Source organism: Protopterus annectens, chromosome 17.part0 (assembly GCF_019279795.1).
Source record: "Protopterus annectens isolate FY-2018-M chromosome 17.part0, PAN1.0, whole genome shotgun sequence".
Taxonomy (NCBI): Eukaryota; Metazoa; Chordata; order Ceratodontiformes; family Protopteridae; genus Protopterus; species Protopterus annectens.
In genome coordinates this window covers 371976706-371997684 of record NC_056751.1, presented here as the reverse complement: position 1 = coordinate 371997684, position 20979 = coordinate 371976706, and positions in this window count along the sequence as shown.

Here is a 20979-nt window from a genome sequence, read left to right as displayed (position 1 = left end):
CCCATTAATGACTCCTTCTGCAATTCGTACGGACTTACATGTATTGGTAACATATCTAAATACAATTGTAGATTCTTTTTTATAAGACCCATTGCTCCTACTACAATTGGAAATGTCTGGGTATCTTTCTTCTACATTGTTCTCATTTCTGCCTGCAAATCCTGATATTTTATGGCTTTGTGTCTCTCTGTAGTCCCTGGGTGTGACGATTTCAATGATCAATACTACTTTTGTCTTCTATTCTTGGACCACTATATCCAGTTTTGTGGCATCTGTCTTTTGAACTGTCGGTAATGGATGATTCCATGTGATGTAGATTTCTTCATTTTCTATGATGTTTTGTGGTTCATGTTTCCAGTGTTTTTCAACTTCAGTATCATAATGTTTGCACAATCCCCAGTGCAACAGTCTTGCCACATTATTATGCCTTTCAGTATACAGTCCTTCTGCCATTAGTATGTCACAACCAGTAACAAGGTGTGCAACTGTTTCCAATTTGGTTTTACAAAACTTAGTTTTGTCTGTTTCTCCCACATGTTCAGTGGACTTTGTAAACCAATGTGTATGCAGCCCACTGTCTTCGGACGCCAATATTAACCTTTCATCTCTTGGTTTGAATTTGCCTCTCCTCAACCATTCCTGCATTCATTCCTGATCAACATGAAGTTCTTCCAGAAGTTTTCTGTACTGCAACTATATTTATGCATTTTCAACATTTCTTGCCTTCTCATCTGGTCCTTCACCTTTTATTCTTTCTTTTGTTTTTTGGCACATTCACTTGCTGCCTGATTTTTATCTACTTCTGGTTTGATGTCGATATGCTTCTCCTAGATTAAGCAGAGAAGTCATCTTAGATTTATTCTCCTCATGTTTCAAAACTTTCACTACATTTGGGTCTTGTAAGCTCAACAGATATGTGTGCAATCCAACGATTACAGATCTATACCTATAATGAGTTTAAAGGAGGCCCATAATCTTGGTATGCGCTGATTTTTATAAATCATTTGGTGAGCATGAAGGATCCTTCTTGTTTTCCTATCTAATCTAGCCAACATATTTTGAGGCCAGTCAATCACTCCAAAACTGTAAGTTAGGACAGGAAGAGCAAATTGGTTTATAACTTGGATTTTGTTCCTAGATGTCAGTGCTGTTTTCAGGATTAATTTATATATTCTGAAATATTCCTTACTAAGTTTTATTTCGATTTGTTTGTGTTTTATTGTTGACCCTTTATCAGTTCCCAAATATTTATATACTCCTTCTTGCTCAAGTTCCTTTATATCACATTCTTGTCCCAAGATGATGTTTTCCTGGTGTTGCAGTTTTCCTGCTTTAAAGGTTGCTTTTGCACATTTATCAAGACCAAATGACATTCTTATATCATCCATAAAAGTTCTGACAACTTGCAGTTGTGCTTTCAGTTCCTCATCTGATGAGCTATGCAGTTTTAAATCACTGACAAAGAGAAAATGAGAAGTCTTTACACTTTGTTGTTTTCTAGGAGCCAAATTATAGCCATGGCCTAAGCTGTTAAATAGACAGCTTAATGGGTTAAGGGCAAGGCAGAATAGCAGTGGTGACAGAGAGTCACCCTGGAATATTCCACTTTTAATTTTTACCCCTGGGATAATAATTTGTCCTTTATTGTGGCTTAATTGCAAAGTGGTCTGTCAGTATTTCATGGCCACTGTAATATAGTCAGTCAGTGTAGGGTGTATTTTATACATTTTTAAGCAGTCTTTTATCCATGAATGTGAGATGCTGTCAAATGCTTTTTTGTAGTCAATCCATGTCATTATTTGAGTCTTCCCCTTTTTACAGTCCTCCACTATTTAACAACAAATGATCCTTTGTTTCATATGACTTTTTTATTGCCCTTTTATTCTACTGTCATAGTTGAGTTCTCTTCTAAATGACTATAAACTCTGTTGGCATCAATTCTTGTGTATAGTTTATACATCATCGGAAGGCAAGTTATTGGTCTATAATTTTTAGGGTAGCTTGCAGGTTCACTCTTAAGTAGGAGTATTGTTTTTCCTGTTGTTAACCAGGTTGGTGTCTGTTTGGGGTGCGCATATAAATAGTTCTTACTCATGGCTAAATTTTTGTGCAAAGATGTTAATACTTTCATCCAAAAGTTAGGTACCACATTTGGGCCTGGGGTTTTCCAATTAGAGGCTTTTCTTAACTTTGTTTCAATCTCTCTCTGGCTTTTACTTCATCCCATTTTATATCATGTAACTTTAAACCTATTATTCTTTCTTTAACTTCTTCTATCCATTTAGCATCTTTGTTATGTTCCACAGGATCTTCATAGATGCTTCTCCAAAATGCATCTATTTCTTCTTTTTTCTTTTACCTTATTTCCCAGTTCTCTATAAAACTTTGTTTGGGTCATGAATAAATTGCTTATTTTTTACTTTTTCTTTATATTTATCTTCATATCTTCTGAGTTTTTACACCCATGCTGAAATTTTTTGTTTATTTGTGATAGTGCATGACAGATCCTGGTCTATTATAATTCTGAGCATTGCTTTTATCACATCTATCTTTCTTAGTACTTTTATTGATCTATTCCCTCTTCTATAGTCTTCTAACAGTGATACTTCTTGTCTTAACTGCTTTATAGTTTTCTCTATTTGATATTTCCATGATGGTACTCGATTCTCCCCTTCCTTTCCCTCACTACCCTGTGTTCATGTGGTAGAACTTTATCACTTATTAATTTAGCTGCACAGTAATATATCCTGTTTACTTCTGTTATATTGCATGGATCTCTATGAACAGTCCTAATTATTGTGTTCATTTGTTGTATCGGATTTCTGACTTTCTGGGTTTTATTAACCTTCTGCAGTCTATTTATTCCATTGATCTTCATATATCTGTCTATGTCTATTAAATCAAAAGATGAGTGAACCAGCATGCAGGCAAATCCAGTGATACACAGCTGAGTCCAAAATGAAAAAAGAAATCACTGGATACCAGGGTAATGATTCCAAGCAATTTCAAGATACGCAAGTAAAAACTTTCACCCAGAGGGCCTCCTCAGGGGCATTAATCCAGCAATTTCAAGATATGCAAGTAAAAACTTTTACCCGGAGGGCTTCCTCAGGGGCATAAATCAGGTTTATGTCCCTGAGGAAGCCCTCTGGGTGAAAGTTTTTACTTGCAGATCTTGAAATTGCTTGGAATCATTAAAGGACTTCAGTTCAATCTGTACACCTGAAAAAAATTGTTTGGAATTATTAAAGAATTTTAGCTCACTCTTCCATGGTTTCCAGTGATTTCTTTTTTTTATTATGTATATTAAATAAAGCAACTCTTCTCTTACCTCATTTTCTTCCAAACTGAGGGCACATCCTTTCTTTTCTAGTTCCTGCGGGCATTCTATAAAAGGTTCTATAGCATCTCCCTGTGGCACATTCTCTTCAATTTCATCCTGTGCCATCCATATCTCTGTCATATAGGAACTCACTGGCCTATCACTCCTCAACATTGACTGCATCAGAGTATCCACAGTTTCCTGTTCCTTCCCTTCTTGTCCAGCTTCAAGTGAATGTTTATACTGGTTTCCTGTGGAAGGCTCCAAATACTCTTCATATGGCATCTGACCACTTGTTTCCTTTTCCACTGGTTTCTCCTTAATCTGGATATCCATTACTCTATCCTGTTGTGGTGCTTTCTGAATTAGGTTTTGTACACTGAATCCTTCACTTTGTAGGTACTCCATAACCTCAGTTTCTATTTCTTTAACTTCTCCATTACTAACCTCCTTTTCTACTTTTCCTCTTTGTCTTATTTTTTTTTTATTGTAAAGTTTTCCATGTCTGGATTCCTTAGCCTGTGTTCCTCTTCAAATATCTTTAGTGCTGCTCTTTATGTGTTGGTTAGTTTTGCTTTCTCCTTTGCATAAATATTACACCAGATTAAATCTCTTTTTCTTGCCCATGTCCATATTTCTTCTTCAGACATTTCCTGATCTTCCTGTTTCTCCCTGCTTTAGGGACTCACTCCATCCTGCTGTGATGTAACCTGTGTTATACCATCGACACCAAATCCTTCACTTCGCAGGCACTCCATAAGTTCAACTTCTATTTTTTTTACTTCTACTTTACTAATCTTCTTTTCTACATGTTTCTGCATTCCATCTTTGTGATATTATTTTTTTTTTTTGTGAAATTTTCCATATCTGGATGCCTTTACCTATATTTCTCTTTGAATGTCTTTGGGGCTGCTTTCCTTACATTGATTAATGTAGCTTTCTGCTTTGCATAAATATTGCACCATATCAAATCTCTCTTTCTTTCCCATGTCCATATTTCTTTTTTATACTTTTCAAATATCTCTTGGTTTTGCTGTTTATATTTTCACACTTCCTCATATGCTTCTTTTTCCAAACAGATCAAGGTTTCTTGATCTATGTACTGATTTTCACAAATCTGTTGTATTAATGAACACAATTTTTCATTTGAAGCTTCTGACAATTTTTCTTGTAGAAGTATTTTTCTTTCCTCTAATTTTCCTCTTAATTGTTTTGTATACCTTTTGTCTGGAAATTCTGGATGTTTTGCATAATAGTAACAATACATAATTTTTTTCTTATCCTCAATAGTCCACTTTATCATCTTTATGGCTCTTCTTTGGCCTATCAGTTTTTGTGATTTTTGTGGATTGTACTTCCTTCTACAACAGGGGGGCCATCTTCCCCCTGAACCTGGCCTGGCCCCATCATAGGAATGTTTCCGTATTTTGAGGATTCTACACTGTCATTTTTTCCAGTCCTGGCACCAGTGTGCCTACCAGGATTGGGCACTTTTTTATCCTGGGTCTTGTGGACACAGCTTTTTTTTATTTTTGTTTTACTTCTGTCCATGATATATGCTATAAAAATGCAGTCTATATATCAGTGTCGCCTTGGTGACGTTTTGTGAAAACAAGGTCCACCTCGTGAAGGTACTCACCAAGGCTTGAGGATGAATTCAATTTAAGCACTACTATTCTCCTTTGCTTGCTACTTTTCATCTCTCCATTCTCAGTGTAAGTAACTTACTTTGGTGTAAGATATATCTATCAACAGGTTTACACCAAGGGCCGGATTCTGAAACATGTGCTCTCAGTGTAAATGACTTTACTCTGGTATAACACACTGGAGGAAGTCTGTTAAACTGACAGCTAGTCTTATGGAAGCAGGTCCCTAAAGATACATGTCAGGAATAATTAGGTTTATTTGTAAGAATAAAGGTGCACAGGATGACTTATGCTGGAGACATTTGTGAATAGAGTCTACAGAACACTTACAAATAAAATACAAAAAAGAAGAAAAAAAGAGGAATTGCAAAAGCAAAATATATATGGGGTAATGTAATGTTACAAAAGAATTTACAGAGTACTTTGATAAACAAAGAAGGAATAATGATGCCAGCTAATGCTTGACTATACTAAACACAATGCATTCATGTTGTTCTTCTTCTTTCGGGTTTTCCCGGTTAGGGTTTGCCACAGTGGAACTCTGGTCTGCTAATGATTGGCAGTAGATTTTTATGGTGCTGAGGTGCCAGCTCGATGCCCAACCTTCAACGAAGTCACACCCATTCACGCATGTATTTTGAACACCACTCGACCGTGGGGAGCTCATGCAGACTCCACACAGAAGGCGCTCCAGCCGAGAATCGAACGGGAGAACCTCTTGCTGTGAGGCAACAATGCTACCGCTGCACCACTGCGGCTAAACACAATGCATTCATACAGAGTTTAAAATGTACTTTAGCCCACCCAGTTATATATTTATCATTTAAATTTGTTTCTTTTAAACTCTAAACACAATGCATTCATACAGAGTTTAAAAGAAACAAATGTAAATGATAAATATATAATTGGGTGGGCTAAAGTACATAGTAAGTGTAAGCCAAAGAAAGTAAATGGCATTTTATGCAGAAATAGGAAAGTAGGAAAAAGGTCTAAACAGGGATACCCTCTTATTTCTACTTTGTATTATATATAATACAGATGACTTGAAACGCTAAGAAAGAAATAAGGAGTAGTAACTTAAAAATAACACATTGGTAGAACATGTTATCGAACAAGAAATTATGAAGATATTATTTTGACATATACATCGGCAAAAAGGAGGAAAGAAAAGTATATAAAACAGAAACTGCAATAAGGGAAATGTATTTAAGAATTAATATAATAAAAAGAAATGGTTATGGAGAAAATAAAAAGGTGAAGACTTAACAATTGTTATAGAATCACTTTAAACTATGATGAATAATATTTAGTGCTCCTGCAAGTAGTATACAAAATTGTGAAGAAGAAGAAGAAGAAGAAAAGTTATTACTACCCTAGAACGGACCTCTGTTCTAGTAACAAATTCTCATTACTTGCAGATACGTCAGATAATGTTGCAGGAGACCCACTCTACTCCCAATGCATTGCTAAACTCTGGAATAGTATCCCCATGGAAATAAATCTCTCTGACAAACTCAGTAGATTTAAACCACTGCTTAAACAACATCTTAACCAATCCCGGTCCTGCACATGTTCATCACTGGGTTAAAACTTGTTCACTGTACAATACTATCCATATACTCTCCTTAAGTGTAAAATTCTCACCCTCTTACTGAAATGACAAAACAGTTCTTATACATAACTGCTACCTGTACAATCCAATACATCCACCTCTGTAAAATCTTAGAACGTGCATGTATTAATGTAACTACTGTTTGTGTATAAATGTAAATAGAAGTGTAACTATTGCTTGCATGTAAATGTAAATAGAAATGTAACTACAGTTTGTGTATAAATGTAAATAGAAATGTAACTACTGTTTGTATATAAATGTAAATAGAAATGTAACTACTGTTTGTGTATAAATAGAAATAGAAATGTACTACTCTTTGTGTATAAATAGAAATGTAACTACTCTTTGTGTATAAATATAAATAGAAATGTAACTACTCTTTGTGTATAAACAGAAATAGAAATGTAACTAGTCTTTGTGTATAACTATAAATAGAAATGTAACTACTCTGTGTTTGACTGGAACTTAGTATAATGCAATGTAAGCAAATGGAGCTTTTCTCACCATGCCTCCGCTGAAAATGGGTATTACCTAGTTGGACTTTTCCAGTAAACAAAGATAAATAAATAAATATATAATAATATAAATACAAAAGATTATGATCGGGTCGCCAGTCATAACTGGCTTATTATACATTTGAGAAATGGATGCCAAGAACATAAAGGGTTATGATGTGACATCCAATCAAAATTCTTTGTAGTGCATGGAGATTATCTGCTCAATGCATTACTAGGTATAGAAAAAAAAAAGTGCTGTGTGTTTTGCTGGCTTTGAGAGCCATAAAGCACTTATTGAAAGCTGTCAGAAAGACAATGTAACATATTTATCTTAAGATACAGAAAGTTGGAATGCAGAAACAGCTAGCAGAAACAAATTTGTTTTTACTTGTCAGTTTTGTTTGCTGGCCTATACTTTCAGGTTTTACTGCCCAGCACTATACCTGATCTTAGCAAGTGAAGCAGGAGTATTTAATTATTAAGATTGGCTCTCACATTATAAAGGCAATTAACTGGTATGTCTTTTTCATGGTATATGAATGTAATCACCACTCTCTATGCACTCTAATATAATACAAATATAATTATTAAAATCAGTGTTAATGGATATAGGTGAATTTGTGGCCAGATTATATTTGTTTAAGAATGTATGGGAAATGAAATAAAGGTAGCAATTAGGAGATGGTTAGACTAATCAAAAGAATCATTTTCATGATGCATCTTGGCAGAACTATGTGAAAAAGTCTGAGTCATCTTTTTTTGATAAATGTGAAACAATGTATCTGTTCTTCAGTTAAAATTTATGTTCACCATGGTAAAGCTGCATATGCTTTTTTGTCTTTACTATAACTAATATATATATATATATATATATATATATATATATATATATATATATATATATATATATATATGTAAAATCTGGCTTTAAAAATGTAAACTACACATTGCAGGAAACAATGTATAAATATTATGCAGTCTTCCTACCCTCATTTCCATTGTATGATTTGTAGAACTCCATGCTTATCAAGTGTAATAGTTTCAACAAATATATCTGTTAACAAAACAATTCTCCAGATGTCTTTTTAGCATGTGCAGCATGTTTATACATTTGCTTATCTGTTACATTTATCATATTAGTCACCTTTTTTCAGAACTCTTGCTTGCACTTATTACATTTCAAAGAGAAGCAATGTACATTTACTTCCTGAAATGGGTGGACCAAGGGGTGGGCTTTGGTCAGGTTTTTGCCTCATCCAAAGGAGGCGACCCAAGTGCTAACTGCCCCTCAGCTTCCACAGACAGTAATTGGTGTGCACCATTAAATAGTTTGCTCAGTCCCCACTGCCCTGCTCCAAAATCCCACTGTATATTTCAGTGGTGGAGTACATGTCTTATTTACTTTAGCTGAACCCCACACTCTTACATTATATGCATTATCCAGCAGATCACTCTAATGCTACTTGTTGGCGGCTTTAAATCACTGAAGTGCTACAGCATTCCTTGAATTGTGTCCTCCTGGTACACTGAGATATCTTACTAGAAGTATGATTGTTCACTGTACTGTTTGTTTTTGAATCTTCCCTCCTCCCCATTATGTCACCAAAGACTATTCGTTAAACAATTAATGAGGTGTTAGACTTTGACTATGCTATAGAACATTATTTTAGAAGGGGTATGTTTGTTTAAAGGATACTGTGAGGCGAAAGAAACATGGAAGTATGTCTAGAATGGGGGAGTAATAGAGTAGTTGGCAATGCTGTTTTACAGTTATTGGCCCATTTTCCAGCTGGCATGACTTCTTTATAGAGTGTGCATATATTCCTTGAGTATGTGCAGGTTTTTTGCCTCTAATTTCTAATCCCATCCCAAAGGCATGATAGTCAACTAATGGTTGTTGAAGGGGTGTGTGTGTGTGTGTGTGTGTGTGTGTGTGTGTGTGTGTGTGTGTGTGTGTGTGTGTGTGTGTGTGTGTGTGTGTGTGTGCGTGTGCGTGCGTGCGTGTGTGTGTGTGTGTGTGTGTGTGTGTGTGTGTGTGTATCTATGTTTGTTTGTTTCTTTCAATAGCTGACATCCCATTCAGGATTTGTTCCCAGCTTTATATGCATTGTTTGCAAGGATAGGCTCTAGCTCCTCTAAATAAAATGCAGTTTAAATATTAACTTTATTAGTGGGATGACATACAGCTCAGCACTGAGATCTTAACCTAGGGAAGAAGTAACACCTTGTATCTAAACTTGTACAAATAATTTGTTTTTTTTCTACAAAGCACAAACTATTTATTTAAAAAAAAAAGATACTGATAATTTAAAGGGAGTTACATTCATAGCAATGACCGTTCTTGGGGAACAATTGAAGCCTAAATCAAAACCTGTCTTTAATTCTTGGATACTTATCAGATGCTTTCTAGTGCTGAATCATCAGTGACTTCAGCAGAGTGTTTTGATTGCTTGAAAGTGGCTTATGCTAAGATGTTGTTGATCATGGGAGGGATTGCTTGTCCTAACTACAGACCCACTTCACTGGCATTGTTGTGGAAGATACATTTTATTCTTGCTAAATCAATATTGATTTTTTTAGTCTTGATACCTGCTATAAAGAAAATCACATTCTAATCTTTTAGGAATATTAATAGATGAACAAACATGATATGTGGAAGACGGTTTTACTGCAGAATCATTGGTGCATGTGAATTTATTTTTCCTGGTCATTTTGGGTAGATCAGACCACATAAATAACTTCTACGACTTTGTTTGGAATAAAATTGATAATTATTAAGTGAACAGGGGAGCAGACATTCTAAGCCAGGAAATTCAGATAGTAAAGTTTGATATTTTTGCCATTTGTCCTAAGGATGGCTGGAAATTGTACCAGACTGGAAGCTTCCTTGCCAAGGTATACAACCATGTCCAGGCTTAGTCAGATTCCAGCAGTCCATACAGCCTTGCTTTAATCCACCTTGGCCTTCTGCTCCCTAATCTTGCATTTTAATTGCCAGAAGACGTAGTAGTACAATTGCATACTTGTTTTTTTGGCTTTAAGATCATGTCTTGTCATTTGTTCTCTAAGCTCCTACACACACACACGCACGCACGCACGCACGCACGCACACACACACACACACACACACACACACACACACACACACACACACACACACACACACATACACATTGCCCAGAACATACATTGCACGTTATTCTAAGTACACTGGCTATGTAGAAGATGACTGAATTGCTTGGATAAGATCACTTGTATGAAATGGAATATCTCATTCCTTAGTCATATGGTCTAGATTCATCACTGACTTTAAAGTTTTCTCTGCTTACCATAAGTTGTATTACAATTTCTTTCATTTCTAAAGGAAGCAAAATCCAGATTTTTCACTAAACCACTGACATTAGAAAATGGAGACATTTCTAGTACAGTCATTCTTAAGCATAAAGGAAAAATGAGGTTGTTTAAATACCAGAATGGCTATATCATGATTTATCCCAAAGACATGCTGTAGGTAGATTGGACACTCTAAATTGGCCCTAGGCATGAGTGCGTGCATGTGTGTGCCTTCTGTGGAAGGTTGGGTGCCAGGCTGGCAACTCGACACCGTAAAAACTCCACTGCCGATCATGAGCAGACAGGTGATCCGCTATGGCTACCCCTGACCGAGAAATGCCAAAAAAGAAGAAGAATACTTACTGTTCTGCTATTTATTCTCTCTTTGTGTATTTATCCTCTCCTACAAGGTGTTGGATCCCCTAAATCCATATGTATCAACTGTATCCAATTCTACAGCATAGTTTATCCTTGTCCCTCATATTTTTTTCCTTTTCTGGTAAATCAGTCAGTAATGCCGTTATTCAGTAAAGTGTTGCACTTCATCTTTTTCTTCTCTAGGAAATGCATGTTAATGCAAAACCTGTTGTTCTGTTAACTTTGTCAGTGAATTAGAGTAATATTTAAAAATTGTCCTTGATTTTGGGTCTTTGTTCCCCTGCTATTTTTGGCTTTGGCTAGAATTCTTGAGCAAAGAAGTTGATAGGTATTATCACCTAAGAGTCATCTTGAATACTAACAGTAATTGCTCATTTTGATATTTAACTCAATTAGGACATTCATTTTGGGACTTTATCTAATGCTCTGTCTCCTCTGGTACAGAAGTGTTGGTATCCTTCAGTTTATGATCTACACCTGGAGTAGTATAAACTAATACAAAGAATGAGTGTATGTAATAGAAGATACTTCACTTACTGCAAGTATGTAATAATACACTCTGTTCATGAAACACAATGAGTTTAGGAAAAGCACCAACAGAGTAACTGTTTGCAATATTATTCTACTCATGTCTGCTCATCTATTGCTTTACCTGTCTGGTGATGAGATGGTTCTCATCACAATGATCATGTGATAAACACACCAAACATCTACTGCTTTTCTGCTCCAAGGTCACTATCTGTTGTGCTTGTTATAAGACAGGGGAAGGCAAAGTACTGCTAAGGTGTGCACAGTATTAGGGAGACTTAGCACGTGCCCAGTGGAATGAGTAAAACAAACATTTTATTTGCCTATTAAAAAAATAATTATTGGTAATGCTAGTCTAAGTAATCACACAGTAGCTTATGTTTATAAGTTCACTTTTATGCAAAGCTAATGCTGAAAGACTGGACAAATTCACAGAATATACTTAACTGAAAAATATCAATAAGCCTGGTCAGCTGTGTTGTACCATGATGTTTCTTTGTTTTGAAAGATTACCAACAGACTGAGAATGGCTGTAACACAGAGCCCATTCTTGCTCCAGTGTTTTATTTTTGATTGCTTTCCAAGGCATCAGATCTGTCATTCACTGAATTAGGTTTAATGGATAACAATTTTAAACGTAAAGACTCATCGGTGTAAGTCTTGGAATAATGAGAATTAATGTGAGATCACAGTGCCTCAAAGTATTCACATTTTCTACAAAGTATAGCAGTCTCAGAATTAATTTAAAAAAGTAGGGGTTCTGGAGGGTACAGCCTGCATACTTAAGGGTACAAAGGCAAGGAGGACAGTGATTGTCAACATTCACTGTTCTCTGTTAGTTTTGCAGATGTTTTCACATTCACTTAATTTGCCTCTCACTAACTGTGTAGCTACCTTGACATTAGAAATATCTATAGTGTGACTTAGGAATGGGGTCTATTCCCATCATGCTATTAGAAACCCAAAAGATTTGGAGAAATATAAAAAAATGAAAAGGTTTATAGCCAGCATGATGCATAATACATTCATAGATACAGTATAACACTGATACAGTAGTGTAAAAAGGATGCAGTAACTTGTTTCGTTAACACTCCCACTGCTGATCAGACTTTGATGGAATATCTCCATTGACTGGTGTAAGGAAAGCAGTTGTGTGATGTTTTCATGTATAATTATTTTAGGTTGTATAAGTATTGCTACTTTACGAAATGTCGAAAGTAAGTAAACAGTAGGTTGGGGCATTATTTAAATAAGAGTTATTGTATTTTTACATTAGTTCTGATTAAGTCTGAGTACTGCGGTGGTGGTGCTGCGGTAGCATATTTGCCTCACAGTAAGACATTGTCCTGTTCGATTCTCATCTAGAGCGTCTTCTGTGTGGAGACATGCTTGAATGGGCATACCTTCGTTGAAGGTTGTGCGTCAGGGCCGGCAACTTGGCACGTAAAAATCTACTGCTAATCATTAGCGGACCAGAGTTCCGCTGTGGCGACCCCTAACCGGGAAAAGCCAAAAAACACAAAAAAATTGATAGGACAAATGCCCTTAACTAACTTTGTGAAACTAACTTTATATTAAAGCTGTGGGTTTATTTCACGACTTTGGTTTAGAGTCTTGGTTCATTCATTGAAGAATAACATATGATCATCTCAACATTTTTCATTCTCTAGCATTTTCTAATTATAATCCAGGTATATTTGGCCTGTTTGTATGCCACTGCATGCATTTTAGTAATATAGACAGTTGGTAGTCTTCTCCCTTCTGTTCAATGGACAGTGCAGTGGTGCAGTGGTAGCATTGTCGCCTCACAGCAAGAGGTTCTCTAGTTCGATTCTCAGCTGGAATGCCTTCTGTGCAGAGTACACATGTCCTCCTTGTGTTCAGGTGGGTTTTCTCTGGGTACTCTAGTTTCCTCCCACATTACAAAGGCATGCATCTGGAGCATTTCTCCCTGGGCCTCCACTGAAAATTGGCTTTGTTCCAAGTCAGACTTTCCTAGTAAACAAATGTTAAATAAATAGTCACTGTAAGTTCGGTAATACCTCAGCAATACAATTTTTTCTTAAATGAATTAATTATTTATGACACTCAGGAAGCAAACACTTTAAATAACAGTTTTATATTTGTTTGTATTATATAAAAACTTCACTGCATTGTAAAAGTAAAGTGTGTGTGTGTGTGTGTGTGTGTGTGTGTGTGTGTGTGTGTGTGTGTGTGTGTGTGTGTGTTTGTGTTTACTTGTAAACATATATATGCTTTCCTCTGCAAGGCATCTGTCACAGTAAAGCTGTCTGTGAGCAAAACATAAATTTTATAAGAATATATTAATGAGCTTGTAACATAAAGCAATAAAATAAATGTAATGTCAGTAGAAGATGTTTCATGTCTCATGACATCAAAATGAACAAAATGCAATTGTATTATAAGATGTTATATTGAAATGTGAGTAAGAAACATATTTAAGGGCAGCTTGCATTTTTTGTTGTGTACCTTTAATAATTGTATTTCTCAAAGTATACAGTTGCCGTAAATCATGTGTGATTATAAATAAGAACATCATGTCGTCTAGCTAGGAAGCGGAGTAGGAAGTGCTGTATTGAGCAAGTACACTAACCACACCAATAACAAAGATGCAATGCTGCTGTATTATAACACTGAAAACTTCAGAAACAGAGTTATAGGCAGCATCTATGTAATGGGAGAAACAAGTGGAAAAAATCACATTTTCGTTCTGAGGCAAGTACTGCTTCTGTCACTATAATATTGCTGGAAAAATGTCCAAAAAACATTCTATTAATGTTGAGCTGACAAGGAAGAAGGAAATGGTCTGTATGAGTTTGCAGATTGTGTTAAATTGCAATCACACAAGAGGAGGAAATTTGTTCTGAGTGTCAGCAATAATATCATGTGGTATATGAATTACTGGATGATGAAAATAACTATAAGAAACTTAATGACGGTTCTGGTTGCTTGCAAAGATAAAAATTGGTGCAGTTGGTTTATTTTGACTCCATTGAAATTATCCAATTAAAGGACTTTTTGTTTTTTTGCATATTAGGGGGTAAGCACCCCATGACTAATTCATCAATGGCCCTAGGTTGGCTGATCTGAAATATAGATATTCATGATTTATGTCAGCACAGTACATGGTTTGCAACAGTCTTTGTTACTTTGTGGCTATAGCATAGTTTTTAAGATATTAGTGAGCATTGCGTACAGTACAGCTGTATGCCACAAACTGTAATGCAAAACCACACTATATAGCAGTTTCATTACTGCAACACCTCTGCATTCCTACACCAAGTTCAGCATATATGCATCTTGATGTTTGGGAGTTGTTAACAACCACTGTCATGCACTTATTAGTGCATAGGGACAGTTGCAGTTTACTCTTCATCCTATAACCAATGTGATACAAAACTTTTGCCTTGACTGTGTCATGCACCATAAATGCCACGCATACTATAGTACAACCTGAGGAGGCTGTAAGCAGCAGTTTATAAATTACATGGTTAAACACTGCAGGGTCTGTAAATAAATTGCCGGCATATCTCTCAACAGTCCAGAATTTTGCTGAATATCCAGAATTTTTGTCTCATATTTTGATTTATTCCTCATAAAATTTGTATTCCTGCTAAATCATTAAGGATTGAAACCACTGAATAAGGACAGCTGTTTGATGTTCAGACTTCATTTTCTTCAGAAAATACATGTAACATAAAACCTGTTATTCTAGCAACTTTCTAAGTTGCAAGAGCAATACTTGATATCTGTCCCTGATTATGGATCTTTGTCCCTCCATTATATTTGGCTTTATTCAGAATTCATGTGTCAAGAGGTTGAGAGGTAGGTATGATTGCCAGGTACACAGTCCAACATAGCAGGAGTTGTTATGCACCACATCTACGGCTGCTATACCTCTCAACTACATTTAACACTGAACTAAGAGAGATTTTGATTTTTGTCCAGAAACCAACGCACTTCCTTAGCTTCAAGTCTGCATGACCTTAAAGTAATAATATGTTAGTAAGAGGGGTGGGAATACATGTGGATACAAGGAACTTGGCTCCTCTGCAAAAAAAAAAAAATAAAAAAAAAAAAAATAAATGTGCACTGTTTTATAAAACTTGTATTGCAGTAATTTGCAGTTAAATAAGTTTCGTTATTTGATTTCTGTTAAATGGAATTAAATATATTAATAGACCAACATAAAACTTGTTTCAGTTCTTAATGCCATCTAAGGTTGTGAAATAATATTTTCTATAAGATTATTAATTCAGTATATACCTACTTTTAGTTTCAGTTTATATACTTTTCACATTTGTACTTCTAGACTCTAGACTAGCATTAGATATGTGCTTAGTCCATATGGAAACTGCTTAATGATTACCACCAGTTTCCTCACAGTGTAAGTGCTCTGTACTCATTACCTTTTACTGTTAGTGGACATATACCTTATTCATTCTAAATGAATGGTGTATCTCTGAGAGGTGCATTCTTTGAACATTTTCTCAAGAACCACAAGGCACCAAGGTCTGGCTCATTCCTGGTACCCAAAACAAGACTAAAGTATCATAACTAACATTCGTTTCACTTTATTAATTAGAACATTTATCCACTAAACACTATATAAAATTTCAAAAATAGTGAACCAAGACTGAAAAGTAAATTATAAGTATGTTTTTAGTTATATGATAATATCTCTGGTACTGATACATTTTTAAGAACTTTCTAAGATAAGTAATCCAGATAGTGTCTGAGTTAAATGTAAAATGGCAGTATGAGATACTTCCTCCTCTATCACTTTAGACTTTAAAATATAAACATAATCCACCTTACCCCATTGTGCTTAATTTCATCCCAGGACAATATTTTTTACAGCCCACACAACACTGAAGTAGTTATTGATAACTTACAGCTGTGATAATAAAAAACAAATCTTGTAAGAAGGTAGAAGGTCATGTAACTAAAAAGTCTGCACCAACTTGGAGTACCTAGGTGTGCTGTATTGTGTGATACTTGTCATTTCTGATGCCAAATAAAAACAAATGAAAATTTCACATTGCAATCCTAGTTATTTTGTCAATTTTCATCATGATATTCCATTTTCAACACAAAACAATGTATGTTCTTGAAAAGGCTATAATATATATTTTCCTGTTTTGAATTTACTCCTCTATGTAGTCTCATAACTGTAACACTTTAAGAGCCAGACATCAAGTACTAAGCGTAGTTATGAAGGGATGGAGATCCAGTGACTCTTTAATGGATTTTGGCAGACAATTCTAGATGCATGGGCCAGCAGTATAGACTGCCTTACTAAAAGTGGTCTGCCCAGCCTATGGTATAGAAGGAAAGGATTGACTGAGAGCAAGTGCTTATAAAGGAGGGGGTGGCTGAGTGAAGCAGGCAGTAGGACAGAGAGGAATGCTTTCTGAAGTTAAGCAGTCTGAATAAGACACACAACTGGAAGATGTCAGAATTAACAGCAGCTGTCATTTTTAAGGAATAGCAATGATGTTTTAATGTAAAACGAATTAAGTATAAAACAGTAATTGTAGCTAAGCAAAGCTAAGAAAACCTTAAGGACATGTAATGTTAGATATGAGTTAGATGTCGAGACTAAGATCAGAAAGTAAGATGTTATTCACGTTTAGGTGTGACTATTCATGCTTATAGCCATTTGATGAAAGAAGATTAGAAATATTAAGGGGTGCCATTAACTTGTAATTATATGAAGGAGGTGACCCTCAGTCCCTTAGTTTAGCAGATTTTTATCTCTTCTTTCAGGAGTAGGTCAGTTTTGTAAGGACATCAACATGTTTTTAAACAGTTCTTCTCAAAGAAACAAACCCGATAAATTATTACCCTTTTCTCCAGGCTATTCCTTCCACTGAAGGCTGTGGTAAAAGTTAAAGTTCAGCAGCTGCACATTCACTCGGCAACTCAGATGTCACTATTGTTTGAAGGTGGCTGTTATTAAATTTGTATATGATATCCTTAGAATAAAAATTCAAAGTTGTTATTTCATATTGACCTTCACTGATATTGTGATGGGATTAATTTGCTGTATCATGTTTGCAGGCCAGAAAATCTCCTGTAGTGTGCCTTGGAGAAGTTTCAAGTGTATTACATCACACTCACACACACACACGCACACACACACACACACACATATATAGAGAAGGTTTACTCCGACTTTATTCCCTTATTAGACCAATCTGTTAATATACTGCCTCCTTTAGCATGTACCTCCCTAAGCACATAAACCAGCTTGAAATATCTTAAGGCTTCCTCAGTGAAAAGATCTCGAGTCTCAGTACCATTGGCTACTCTTCTAGAATAAAAGCCCCGGCCGCCGTCACATTATTTGACATTGTATGGGCTTCTAATGGATAATCTCTGCTTAATTCCTTTACCTAAATAAAATCAATGGTAAAGCAAACTGCTGCTCTAGAGACCTAAGCCAGCTAGCATGACAGGCACCAAACCTAGAGTGTTCCCTACATGACAGGTACCAAACCCAGAGTGTCCCCTACATGACAGGTACCAAACCCAGAGTGTCCCCTACATGACAGGCACCAAACCCAGAGTGTCCTCTACATGACAGGCACAAAACCCAGAGTGTCCCCTACATGATAGGTACCAAACCCAGAGTGTCCCCTACATGACAGGTACCAAACTCAGAGTGTCCCCAGTTTCTGGAGTGAGGTCCCTTTACAGAATAAGCACAGTACTTTCCTTGCAACCTTTTATAATTAGTCTGAATGATTGGATGGATGATAACAATTTTTTGGGTCTATATTATAACATCGAAATCTACAAAGATCGAATGTTATAATATCAAACCCTAAACACCGAAATCCGCAAACATCGAACAGTCAGAAAAGCGATTTTTTCCCCAGGGAAAGAAATCGCTTTTCCGAGAAACATACACACAACACAAACACACACAAAAAACAGCAATCCACACACATACACTTAAAATCCTACACCTAAACCTAAACTAAACTTTACATACACTACTAGCTATCCACTTACCTTAACCCGACCCTAACCCTAAGGTCCGTCACTATCGCACACTCACCTCATCCATGCCCTAACCCTAACTCACCTAACCCGCCCCCTAACCTACACACAACCACACACTTAACTGACCCGCGCCCTAACCCTAACCCGCCCCTAACCCTAACCTACACACAATCGCACACTTACTGACCCACACCCTAACACTAACATCCACACAACCGCACACTTACCTGACCCGCTCACTAACCCTAACTCACCTAACCCACCCCCTAACCCTAACCTACACACAATTGCACACTTACTTGAACCCGACCCATAACGTTCCAACATATCGAACGCTGAAAACTGCAAAGCCACAGCAATGGCCCACTGAATTCTTTCCCTGGGAAAGAATTCAGTGCCCTGCACCTTTGCTGTTTTCAGCGTTCGACATTACGGGTTCGATATTATAACATTCGATCTTTGTAAGATTCGATGTTATAATATAGACCCCAAATTTTCACCTGGGATATGGGATAATAACAAGTGACGCTATTAATCTCTCAGCAATGTTGGGTGATAAGGCTGAACTTCTTGATAGTCTTTATAGGCAGTAAGCTTAGTGGCTACCTATGAACTTGTGAACATGGTGTATCATCTGAAGAGTGCGGAAGTGCACTATCTATTATGATTCATGAAAATCATCAGCATTAAGAAGGCACTAGCATAAGTGCTCTTACTGCTGTCAGTGCAATAACCCAGAGGCAGTTATCCTCAGAAATCAGCTCTTTACGAATGAATGCTGATAACATGCATGAGATTTGACACCCAGAATGTGCTCTTTGCTGCATGCACAGTCATAACCGGAGATCATGCATTGGTCAAAGGAATGCTACCAAAGACATACTAAAGGGTAGCTCAAAAAAACAAGATATGAACATCACTAATTGGGAGAGACACAACAAATTTCCTTGGCACCACAACTTCCACCAAATAGTGCCAGCCTTAACAGAAACTCCTTCCTTTTGAAATTGAAATTGGAGAGCAGGAAGAAAAATGAAATAACTCTAGCCAGTGGGCTATTCCCCCACATGGAAACATCCGCAGTTATAAAAGGCAAATCTATTGGTCCAGGAGTCAGCTCTGAATCCATTAGTTAATTGTCTCTGGGATCAGTATCTTATAAAAATATAACTTACCTTCTGGAATATCTCAAACTTCATTCATGACCCTGTTTCTTACCAAATGCTTGCAAGGTACATAGCAATAAAAATACAGCAGTAAAAGTAATCAACAATTCTTTCTAAAAAAAAAAAAAACCCTCTAGGTCTTCCATACACCACACAGATTACCTACTGCATCTTTGTATGTTTCAGAGAAGATCCTTCAGATGGATTTTGAGAGATGACACCCCTGCAATAGACCATCTTTCATGAATTGCACACATTGCTTTAACATCAGTCACAAAATAAGTGAATTGCAAACAAAACTCATGATTGCCAAATTTAAGCATACTGTTGCAAGTGGTCTATATCATATTGCCGAAATGGCATTAGAGTGAATGCCGTTTCGAAGACACATAAAGAGCGAGATTCAAAAAAAGCGAAAGCTCGGGTCAGCGATTTGTTTTCCAAGGGAAAAAACTGCTTGCCCTGAGCCGTGGCATTGCCCTTTATCCCACTGTAGTGTAATCTCGGAGTTGCTATATTTAGTTAGGGGGGGTGTGGGGGCGCAGCCCAGCACACTGGGGAGTGTGGGGAGTGAAGCCAGCACTTTGAAATGTTTTAACTGGTGTGTTGTGTATTGTTGGTCACCGATTTTTTTCCTTAGGAAAAAGATCAGTGACCTGGGGTTTCGCTGTTTTTGAATTTCGCTCTTCATGTGTCGTTGAAACGGCATTCACTGTAATGCTGTTTTGACAATATAATACAGACCTGTTGCAAGTAAGTCTAAAAGCAGCATGAGAACACAGTGCATGACAATGAATCTAAAGGACTGTTATCTCCAGGTCAATGATTTCAGCTTGCAGGTTTGATCACTTTAATTCAGCTATTTAGATTTAGCTCCTAAGGGTGATGTTTTAAATTTTATAGTGTTACATGCTTAGTGATAGAGTGTTTAGTCATGCAAAACAGATGTTTGTAAAAACACACACACACACATATGTGCACACATTCACACACACACATGTATATATATATATATATATATATATATATATATATATATATATATATATATCAATATAGGTTTACTATCATATACTCGAAGTTCAAAACAAAATCCTTCCACGTCTGCGAATCAGGTGTGAGAAGCTGAAAATATCAAGTAGGTCAGAATGTAGAAGTGCATACATCAACATCATCAAATTCGCACTTCTGACATTCACTTAAACAAGTTCCTAGTGCACACTACGAAATGCCATATTTTTGCCGGGGCCCACTGCACCCCCTCATGTCGGGGCTATGCCCCCCCTGCAAATAATATAGTCCAACTCCGAGATCGCACTACAGTGGGGAAAAGGGATATTTCCCAATCCCCACTGTACCATGATCTGTATTCAGAATGCCGAAGACAGGTGTGCAAATGCACTGCTGCATTTGCGAATCTGAACACTCGCACTTGTGCTGTTTAGACGAAATGGGAATTGTCCAA